This window comes from Chaetodon auriga, chromosome 18 (genome assembly GCF_051107435.1).
Source record: "Chaetodon auriga isolate fChaAug3 chromosome 18, fChaAug3.hap1, whole genome shotgun sequence".
Lineage (NCBI taxonomy): Eukaryota > Metazoa > Chordata > Actinopteri > Chaetodontiformes > Chaetodontidae > Chaetodon > Chaetodon auriga.
Window position 1 is genome coordinate 9,672,905 of NC_135091.1, and position 12,292 is coordinate 9,685,196.

Consider the following 12,292-nt stretch of genomic DNA (forward strand, 5'->3'; position numbering starts at 1 on the left):
ATATTTCCCCCGCTTGTTTTGCAGAGTCTCCTGTTGGCTCTGTCTGTCTAGTAGAAGGTAATATTGTATATTGACTTGGTAGGGATGTAAACATGGCTGTTGTCTTGAAAGCAGCGAATTCACATAATAATATCCCTGTAATATTGGCTTCATGGGGAAACTCGACACGGCTTTTGTCACACGTTCAGATTTTTTACAAGCGTTTGTGTTCAGTTAAGCTTCAGACATATTTCAGTCAAATGCAAAGACTTTGCATCAACTTGCTTTGCTGTTTATTTCGTATGGCCAGTCTCCTGTTTGAATGTTTTCAGAGCTGCTACACTCCGCTGCGTGCCCTGCCAACCTTCTCCTTCTACAATTTATTTATTTATTTTTTTAAGAATTTAATGTGTCATCTATTAATTACTGGCTACATAAAGTGTCCTTGCCTGCTGCACATAAAGAGGATTTCTGGTTTCAGATGAATCCATTCTTGTTCCAACATCGCTCTAGTCATTTCCCTGCAGTGGCTGCTGGTGCATTGTTGGGAAACATTCCCACAGCAGTGGGTGTGTATCTGCTATGAGGTCAGAGTTTGATGGTAAAGAGCAAATCTATAAATGCTTTGTATTCACAATATAAATCCATTGCAGGTCAGTTGGGTGACTCATTTGGTATGTTAATTTGCTGTTCTATGCATGACTATTTGGTTTTTGGACTGAGGATCACAGAGTATTAGATAACCTAAAGCTGGTTTAATCTAAATTAGAACTGTACTCATGTAAACAATGACTGTATGACTATGGACATTTGTATAATTTGGGGATTTTTTAAATTTTCCTGTTTTACACAAAGCATATAACATAACTTTCTAATGCTGAAGTCTGAGCATAAATCCCTATAAGGAGTCGATTGTAGGAAACCTGCCAGGTCTCACACTTCCAGAGATTTTAAAAAAGCATGAATTAATGTAGTTAGAATTGTGGACATACAATGACTGCTCATGTCTCTACAACAGTCACTCCTTCCAGTAATAAAGCACTGCAGGGAGGATCGAGTTTGGAAACATAATGAGTATCTTGACTTACCGTGACTATGCTTCTGCAGACTGAGGCCAAAAGGATGACTTTATGTTGACTGTGTTTCTTAAGGGCCAATAAGGGCGGCCAGAGACGCACTATTAAATGCATCATCTTGAGTTCTGTTAGAGAAATATACGGCACATTCGTTGATCTGTCCGATTTGAAGCAATTTTCAGTTGCTGCTGGAAAGGCGTCTCTTGCTCTCAGGATAAAGAGGCAGAACTTGAGCTTTTAGTCAAGGCTCATTTGAATACATATGTTTCTGTTTGGTTTAACGGTACCCAGTTAACATCCAACCCGCACGTAACAGAGAAATGTGTTAAAAGGATCATTTACTCCAATCTGTCAAATGGAGAAACATCTGTTTAGGAAATGAGTGGAAGATCATCTGCATACTAGTGGTGTGTGTGTGTGAGTGAGTGAGAGAGGGGGGGTTGTCCAAAACAGACATGGGTGTGGTTGAAACCCTGACCTTGTAATTTGAAAGCGCCTTGCACTCAGTTTTTCTCTGCCTTGTCTGAGGGCTCGGTGATGGAGCTGTGACCTGCTCCCCTCTGATTGGTCTCTTTGTCCTTGAGACTCCCATTGGGCTCAGATACCTCTCTTTTATTCATGTGATCCCTCACAGGCCTTGAGGACTGTTTATAAAAATAAAATAAAATACAAACCAAATACACGTACCCACATTTGGACCTTCTGCAGACAGGGAATGGGCACGAATGCAAAAAACATCACGGAATGCAGACCAAAACAAAATGGCCGCTATCCAAACCCTCAGCCTGCGCCGACCGATTTCAATTTGCCGTAATATGTGGTTTTGTGATACCACATCACTAATAAACATAAATTGAGGTCTTGTGTATGTGTAATTACAACAGGCACTGAAGTGGAGTTTAATCAGTCTGGTTCTGTGAGCCGTGACTAAGGCATGGCAGACTTGTTCCTAGAGAGAGGAGATGCTTGAAAACCATGTCTGGCCTTGTGTGAATGTTGCTGTCACAGCTGGTCTATTTTAACGCCGTAGCGTGCAGATATTCCACATGCAATTGTTCTGTTGCCTTTATCAAATTACAATCTTCTCATGATCGTTCTCTTAGCTGTTTGGGACTACACACATATCGAGAGCTGCAGGATTTGCTGTTCGTGAGGCCTTGTTTAGATCAGAATTAATACATCATGGGTATATTTTTAGATTGCATGAAGATGAGTGGTTTTGATGCTTATGTCCTGTTGGACTCAAGTGCTTCTCTGATGGAAAAATGAGCTGCACTCTTAAAAAAAAAAAAAAAAAAAAAAAAAAAAAATAGAGAGGCTGCTATTTGTACCCATTTGTACAAGGATTTGATTCGTTGTGCCTTTGAAATCTTTGAACATTTCACTTGCCGAAATATTTAATGCTGTTTAAGGAAGACTGGCTTGGTTTCTCCTGGAGAGGGGCTGTTTAATATTCAAGGCTTGCTGTGTTTTTGCAAAAAAAGGAATGAAACTTTAATGGCTGGTTTGAAAGCGGCCGCTGAGCTGCAGCAGCTAGCACCGGATAATTTGACTGCATGAGATGTTTCAACCGTTAGTTGCATCATTAACCCATAACTGCATTCAGGGGAGCCTCAGCAAAGTTTCTTTCAATCACGTATCCAATTAATTTTTACGGCCTCCTTTTAATTATTGCTTTAATGTTGTGTTAGGATTTTAATGTGCATTAATATGAATAGGACCACATTCTGCAAAGCGCATGCAGTATACTTTTAAAATCTTGTCCCCGTTTCCTGTCAGAAACTGATGGGCGCTCAGGTGAAACACACTCAGAGGTGCAATCCCGGCCACGCCGGAACATCTGGCAAGCACTTCCACGTGTCCTGGCTACCATACCAGATTCATCAAGGATGTACTCCATCTGCCATAATGCATATTTGACCATACCACAGGATCTAATCTAGTGCTTGCGCCACATCAATAATTAACAGTCTCAGCGAGGTATCTGTGTGTATTTCCTGTATGGCAACAAAAGACTGTCCATATTAGTGAGGTTAGCATGTGAAAGGCCATTCTTTGCTGCTGCACAGCAGCTGCTACTGTATTGAGCACCATTTTGTATAAAGAATGACTGTGTGTCTTATCTACTGAATTGTGCAAAGTAACAAATACCCAAGCCCCTTCTCAAATATTTGTTCAATATTCTCAGGAGACCCATAATCCAAAGGTGCAGTCCAAGGGCTCTTGTGGGAGTAATAAATACCCATGATCCTTATCTAGGCCACACAGATCCCCCGTCTGAGGAGGTAAGAGGTTATCATTTCTCCTTTAAACACACCACTCATCGGTCCAGCCTGGAAATTCATGTAATTTCCCAACAGGGAACAATGGGCTGTGTGCGGGCTGCTGCAGCACGCACCATTAATGATGATTGAATCCTGGACCGTGCACGTAGCCATTTATCCTCAATTTTATGTCAGAAATGTTCTCAGATAATTATGGCATAATAGTAAAATGTTAAAAATAGACACTGACCTGTTCTGTCAGAGGTGCCCTTTTATCAAAATGCCATAAAGCCAATCACCAACTGGGAGGGAACCCATTCATTGTCCTAATTTGTCTGCCCAAGGACAGGCTGTTCCAAATCTGGATGGTAACTTGCTGTTTGGGCAACCTGTGGTCTCTGAGGTCAGGAAGAGCTGCAATTAGTTCAGCCTTTGCTTTTCTTCAGTAGTGTAGTGTAAGCAGAAATTTGGAGCGGTAGGACTTGTTCCCTCACTGTGTCGCATGTCTTTGTAGAGGTGTGGTCTGGAGGTGAAAGACAACCAGAGAGCCGTCTGTGTAATTTACTCAGCAAATTGTTCAACATCAATTTGTGGAAGTAAGCTTGTTTGGGTTTTTCCTCCCTTATTTAAGTCACAGAGGTAAGCTGTGCAGCAAGTCAGCCACAGCAGACTGAAAAGCAACATTAGTGACCTTTTCCTACAAATCTTAGATACCACAAACGATCTTGTACCAGTGCAAAAGGTTTTAACATTGTCGTCTGTCGCTGGTTCTCACCTTGAAGTTTCCTCTTGTGGGTCCTTGGTGACAGTCTGACAGGAATAAAAGTTGTCTGGGGACAGTAAGCTGCCCTGCTGCCCCCCTCTGTGATGGACTGGCTGGCCCATTCATTAAAGTTTCAGACTCTGCAGGATAAAAATGTGAGCGAGGCAGACTGATTCAGGAGGAGTGACCTTCTGCTTTTATTACATACAATAGAGGGGAGTTAACTGAAGCCATTTGCTGGTGGCAGCAGTCTAAAGCCTCTTTCAAATGTAGTAGTTCCTGCAAAATTACTGAGACTTTCACTACTCACACAGCTCAGCTACAGTCAGGAACATTTCCATCTTTGCAACGCTGGAAAAAATGGGACAAGGAACAATCCAGCAGATGGTAGTAATGCAACACTCACAGATGCCCATGGCCATAAAACTCAAAAGAAGAAGATGAGGCAAGGCAACACGTATGCGTTCTTGTAATTTCTTTAATATTCAAGTGTGCAAGACAGGTGATGTTTATTTGTGATTTCCTTGAATGAGAAACATGCTGTTGATACCTCACCAGCAGAGTCTTGTGATAAGCTTTTTCCTGCTTTCATTCACAACACAGCCATACCGGCATTTTCCCAGGAATGTTACTAGGTCATATTGGCGGTGCAGATTTCCCTGAATATCCATCCCTGCTCCCATTCATACATGAGCCCATGCAGGCAATTTTCCTGCACATTTCAGGGTAGATTGCATGTGTGAAAGGGGCTTAGGTGTTTTAAGGCAGCAGAAGGGTAAAACTGTAGGTGTGAACAGCTGCAGCTGGATAATGGATGTGGCAGGCTGAAATATGGGCTTGGAGAGGAAGTACTGTCGGTGAGAGGTGGATGAGCTGGCACGTTAATGGTGGTTTACTCTAGCTTCACTCTACCAACATCATTTAGATAACTTTTATGTGCAACATACAGCCGATCCTTCCCATCAGGACTCTGGTTGTGGTGCGTATTATACCTGACATTTGTGATATGATCAAAAGCTCCAGGACAGCTGCTAAATGGACCTTGCGATGAGATTGTTTTCTCACCGATACATTTATCTCTTCTTCTTTATCAGACAGACTGTTGTCCCTTGGTGTTTGTACACAGTAGGACTTTATGCTTCTCCTATCTGCTTGAATAGCACACAGGGTCTAATTAACATGTCTGGCCGGTAAATTGCCCTGTTCTCCCGCAGCAGCAGTTTGGGTGCTGTGATAAAAAGCCTTGAATGAACAAACTCAGCTGCTCAGCACACTGCCTGCACAAACAGGGAAGATGGTCTGGAGCCTACGAGCGCTCCATAAAACACAAACCACTAAGTACACAGCTTAGCCCTGCTTCCTCATTCAATTTTCCTTTTGTGTCGTTTCAGATCAAGATAATTGTTTAATGCGCCGTTTCACCAAACAAGGTGCTACAGAAAGCAAATGAAGCGTATGTGGTGATGTGTGTTGTCCTCCTAGTTTGGACCCGCGTGTCTTCGGCTGAGGACATCCCCCTGCAGGAATTTCCAGAGATCCAGGCGCTTCGTTTTGGAATTTTTAAAACGACTGCCTGCCAGCTGCTGGTGTTTCCAAGGCAACTGTGTGATTGGGAAAGGGGATTTGAATGGTGGCTGTCAGCGAGGAAAATTGAGCGCTGCCACAGGGATACATTTTACCCTGTGAGAGTTTATGTTAAATGTGGGTCAATCATAAGCTCCTATTAAGTCTTCACCCTGGTGAGGCATATTAATTTGCATTTTGCTTGACTTGTCTGTATTCCATTAAGAGTTGTCGGCTGCTCGCTGGTTTCCAGAGCTGCAGTGTAATGTGTGATGAATGTGTGGCAATATGAGGCGAGGGGGGGGCGTAAATAAAGAACTTCCAGTGCTTGCAGGCTAATGAAAGCAGATGTCATCCTGCACTTTGCTTGCCTTTTGATCACCGTTTCTTGATCAGGCAGCTCATTTAATGAACAATTTGAATAAGAAATAAAGCGCAGCAACGCTTTGCAGTAACGTACGACTAAGGATTTTATTCCAAGTTGTTCATTAGCGCTGCCAGTGTAGCTTTATTGTGTTCAGTCTAGCTTGTCGATCCAATCACAAGTAGTGTGATCGAGTCCAGTAGATATCATAGCTTCCAAAATTTTAAGCTATATAAAGTCATCATTTCATTGATGCTGTTTATATATTAGTCTAAAGGTCATTGGATCTAATGTCTTATGCTTTAATAGCCAAATATAATTTAGATTTGACTCATGACCAATAGCCTTTTTTTGATATGTTATTTTGTTACCTGTACCTGGTCATTTAATTATCAGGTTTACATTAAATTAGTAGAGCTACTGCTTCATTTAAACTTTGAGCAAAGACCTGACTTTATATCTTAAAAGACTGGAATAAAATTTCCCCTACTCAAACCTAAGACAAGTGCAGACAGCTCCTCTCGGTCTCGACGACACTGGTCTATTAAAAAAAAAGCCAATTATGACACATTCGCAGTGTGCCTGTGATGCTCTGAATATTTTATGTATGTGTCATATCTAATGGCAGGTTTCAAACCAGCACCTGATGGATGCTTTGCATGGGCATTACCATCTAAGCAGAGCCAAACATCTGCACATCAGGTTATAAATCATATGATTACAGCTGTTTTATAGCTGTGCCATTATCAGCCAGATTGTGTGAAACATAATCAGATGAAGAAGGCGCACGCTTTAATTATCGAGGTATCATGGAATAGATAGAAAATTACACTGTGTTTAAGGTTATTACTGTGGGTGTTGCGGTTGAAGGTCAGATTGGACATTATCCTTAGAAATGTCAGATTAATTTCAGCTAGTTTGAATAGGTCTGATTATATAATTCATCTCATCTGCTTTTAAAGAATCTAAACATCAGTCTGTTTCTGATTTAGACTGATTTTATTCAACAACAAATCTCGAACTCACCTCACAAGTCCCTCTTTTCTGCAGGAGCAGAGCCTTAATATTTCACATGTCCAGTTTTTACTTGATCCACAGACTTAAAATAGGATGATATGTTCTGATACTGTTACTCAGAAGTGACACACAAGAGGGACAGGAGGATAGATGATACCTGCTCATGTCCGGTCGGAAAATAATTGAGGTTGTCATATCACTCGGTTGTCATGGCAATATGTTGGATGTCACGCGGGGGCAGCTGCGTGTCACTGAAATGCTTTACGCTCTGCTGAGGTGCTGACCGCACTCAAGTGCCACAGGGGAAGTTTCTTCACTGATCAGGACAAAGCACTTGTACAGAGGAAGAGCAACTGGGAGGGCAAGGAACGCAATCACACTGCCGGCAGTAGCTCTGTCTGCACAGACACACACACACACACACACACACACATGAATCCCAAAAGCATCAACGCTTTTGGTAATGAATAGCTATCTGTTACTCTAAAGAGTCTCCGGAGAAATGGTTGTTATGAATGAGGGGGTCTGTGTGCGCGCATGTGTGTGTCCCAGCATGAGCGCTTAGTTCACACAGACTAAAACTTCCTCCCGAGTGGATATGGAGCGGTGAAGAGCCAGTCTGCTTACCTCAGCACTAATCCAGAAAGAAAGCAGACGGGACATCCTGAGCTATGGATCCGCTGGTGCTATTCATGGACAGGGCAGGATCAGATTCCCAGCACTGAGGAGCCTTTCTAGTCTTTTCTACAGAAGGGTTTCATCCCCTTTTCACCATCAGAAGCCCAGGAATTGACCCGACGAACAAAGCCGTACACAAAAGTTATGTCTCTAATTTCTAAAAATCCAAATGTTTCAATGCATTAAAGTGGAACACAGATATAAGCTAGTGACTGCAGAGATGTTTGTTCAGCCAGAAGATGCAGGTACACCCTCTCATGTCAACGCAAGTGCTTTTCGAGGTAGATTCAGCTGGCAAATTAACCGAAAAAGAGGCTTGTACCGTAGCTTGCAGCCTTGTAGTGAACAAAGAATTCCTTTCATGTTTGCCAAAGCCCTATCGCACTGCTAAATTACTGTCACAGATTTTTAAACACTACAAACACGTCTTTCACCCCGGGCAAACCAGCACTCAGTCAAGCTGAAGCCATTAGCGAAGTAGGAGAAAGGAGCCCTGAACACAAGCGTAAACATGTGCAAACATCATCAATGGTTAAAGGCTTCAGTGAAGCTGAGATGTTTGCTGAACAAAACACTTTGGCTCTTTTGGATTTTAAATGGTGTCTGCTGGCCCATGCTTTTGTGCATCACCCTTTTTCACATTCGCACAGCACTTTCAGGATGAGGTGCACTTCATTTGAGTAAAAGGCCACTGAAGATACCAAAAAACAGTTACAGCAGCCATTTGCCACAAAGTAAAACTTGAAACAGGTTGTAGATGTAATGGATAGTTTTCATTTGCAGCTGCATTTGCACACTGTGTGATGGGCTGAAGCAATTACTTCTTAGCTCAACTGCATAACCTCCTTTAATGGGATTGTCTTTGTGTCAACGTCAAATCTCATGTGTAAATGGCCTTTGGACGCAGAGGTATAGTTTTTAGCACAGCACTGTAAACTGGGGGCGGGTGTTGTCGCAAACCCCGTCCTCTGTTTAGTGAGGGCTGATCCACTTTGACATAGATGACCTCTTTGAGACCACCTGTCTTCTCTGTCCAGTATATGAACGTCATGATCAGTAAAACTACGCTTCTTTTGCTATAAATGGAAACCGCTGAGTCCCGTCCTGTTTACACATGCATCGATTGCATGACATCTTTCAGAACTCTAAAAATATATTTCCAAACTAGGCAAGTGCAAATACACTCCACTTATTCTTATCCTTTCTCTGTGTGTGAAACAGCAGTTTGGCTTGTTGAAAACCTCACAACCTTGGCATGAGTGACAGCTTTTAACCCAATGTGTGATTTACAACCAAGGTAATTATAAGTCTGCATGGAAGCTGCTGTTCTGCTACATGTCTAATTAAATTGTTCACATTTGTGTGCTACTGTGGAGCGCCAGTGCTTTGCTCAATAGCCGCTTGCAGCTTGTGAAATAAGACCTTGCACCACATTTCAGATATGGCTTGTTTCAAAATGAATCAAAAAACAATGACACAAAGTGTGTATTGGTAACGAGGACTGCAGTTATTCTGTTAATTGGTTGAGAATGTGGAGAGGGGAAGTAATGAAGGAGAAGCTACAATAGTCACCATCAAGGCTTTCCATTTGTGCTCTCTTTCACCAAGTAAGAACACGTCAATGTCAGCCTCGTTTTTCTCTTTTTGCCTTACTGATGCTGAAAGCATTTTATCTTGACAGAGATTTCTTTTCACTGTGTCGTTTGGTAAAATGAGAGCAATTAGATTTCAGTCAAAAACTGAATAAAAGATTGACATGGTCATATTGTTTTGTATCGGCTACTCATGATTTACATGGTTAAAATCAATTTAGCTGTATTTGTGACTGTTGGAATACTTTTAGGGGACAAGGAGCTCTGCAGCTGAGAAAGCTCCAGGAAGTTTTAAAATGAGGCACCAGTACACAGGTGAATACATGTGACAGTGTTTCTTATCCATAAGTGAAATGTGGGTAGTTTTAAAGGAAGCATGCATCCCCTAGAAGATTTACAGGGAGTTGGTGTGACCGAGGTCACAAGCAGAGGAGGAGATCATCTATGTAATTGGCCACAATGGCTTTAAAGCTGCGGCAACCCTCGGGGACCACTTCAGGAAATTTGATGTTCGTGCATCGATGCGTGCATGTGAGCGAGCAGTGGCCAGTGATATTTATTTACATTGTACATGTGCAGTATGTACAGACACATGCACGCAGGTCCATGTGCAACATGAGCAAGAACATCAAATCCTTGTTCGGCACACACCAGCATGACACAGTCTCTGCAGGGAGTGAAGAACATGCCTCAATTTGTGATTGCAGCTGTGTTTCATTTGGGCCTGAAATGGGATATAGTCTCCTTCACACTTTTTTTTCCCATTTTAATTAAAAGGCTTCCTATTCCAGAGGACAGTGCAGATACAAGAACAGACTGTTAAAACATCGAACAAATTCATGAGATTTCTCCTTCATTTGAAGTTTCATTTAGAGGTGGCGATGAAAACATTTGCACGCTGTTCAAAATGGCATTGTGCTCTGGCACACGAGCCGTTCACTGTTAATCTATTTGAGCACAGAATCGCAGTGGAATGCTGGGAATCCAGTGGGATGGCTGATGTGGCAACAATTATTTGTTAAAAGCTTCTCATCTGGTATTTAATGGTGAGAAATGGTTGCACAAATGCGAGCTGACAGAAATTGATCACGCTAACACTTCAAAATCTAATCCCTCAGCCTCAGGGAATATGACCTAATGATGAAGTCATACGAGCTTGTATTTAAAAAGTACCTCATGACAAGACTTGTGCCCTTGTTTGACTTGTGCAACTGTCTGAATTTGGCCTGCAGTGATTATAATTTCTTCATCCATCCATCCATTAGCTTTAGCCGTTGATCCTGTGGAGGGTGGCGAGAAGGGACTTTGGACCACACATTGTAGGAACATTTTGAATGCTTGTATTGTACCATGCAGGTGAGTTAGTCAGGGGAAGAAAGAGAAAGTAAACATTTAAAGTTTGATTTATTATATCAACTATTTCCTTTTGTCCCATCATTAGTCTTGTGGGCATCTAAATAAGCCAGTTTGGAAATGATGACCATGAGAAACTTGTAATGCAGGGACCAGAATACTTAGATTTTCTGCAAAATTTGTGTGTGTTGCAATTGCATTGTAAAATTTCTAGACAATAGAACAAATAAAAGTAGTTCTAGGAGGTTTTTTATATCTGACTTTGGACAGTGATGTATGCTAAAGACTTGTTTTTTTCATCCTTATGCTGCTTCTCCACATCCAGTACCGCCAGCAGCTACTGATGATCTGTCTGAAGTGATAAAAAACAAAAAAAGAACAACCTAAGACAACTACCTCATATGTTTTGACAAGTCTATCTAAACCAGGTGGTGACGTTTTTTTCTTTTTTTCCCCCAGCCTTTTTAAAACATTGTCAGGCAAAATCACCTTCACAAATGAAAGCACTCGTCAAAGCGCTGTGAAGCTCCTCTGTGGAGCTGGCAGTTTCTGGCAGCCTTTGGTGCAAACGGAACTGAGTCTCTGGTGAAAATCTCTGGCAAAGAAAAGGAAAATGTCCTCCGTAAAAATACCAATAAAGCACATACCGCACAAACACAGCAGCTCTAAGGTACAGTGTGGGTTGTCATTTTTGTATGGAACGTTTGACAGCCTGCATGTCAGGCTTCTCTCCGGGGAAAAGAGCAGCGACGGATCAGGCAGCTGCAGAAAGTCCTTTTAAAAGAAAATCAGTTGGAAAAACACTCCCTTTCTGTCTGAAACGAGCTCTGTGACACATGTCACGTATGTAAAACTTCCTCGAAAAAGGAGATTTTAGAGCACAAAGCAGATTAGAAGCAATATTCATCTTCAAAAATCTGGCACTGCTGCTGAATATGACTGGAACTGTAAAACATGATTAAAGGATTAATCTTTTTTATAATTGTTTTTTTCTCCACTTCCCAAGTTGGCAGTATACTGAATTATTTTTGGCTAAATGGATTTTTGATCTCTTCTGTGCTCTACCAATCATAAAAATGCTTTTATGTTATTAAATTCTCCCTATTTATATTTCTTTGTCCCTTGTTTCCACATTTCTTCTCTGCCTTTCATTTATTTATTGTTTTCCTTATTGATTGTGTAATGATTTGCAGGCTCTGTCATTCTTGCTGCTCCTTCCAGCTCTTTTTGGGAATGCAGGGGTACTTTGGCAGACCAGATGCTTGTCAGATGAACCCCCGACAAAGTCGCCCCGCTCCCCTCTAAAGACACAGCGCCCAACATGACACACTGAGTGCAAAACAAATTTGCTATTTGGGAAGTGTTTTTCTTAAGAGAGAACTGCCATCTGCTATTTCTCTCCCAATCCTTCAGTTGTCTTATCACATCGGATCTTGTTGTGTGTCTTGTGTATATAAACAGAGCGGTGGCCCTTTGTCGGCTCTTTCCTGCTGTCAGCAGAATGTGCCGTTTGGCCGTGCTGCTGATGTTTGCTGCCTCTGGATTCTGTCTGATCTGTCACGGCTCTGGGTGAATTTAATCGAGAGTGAATAACATGCACACACACGCACACGCATCTCCGAACTGGCATCACACAATGGGTT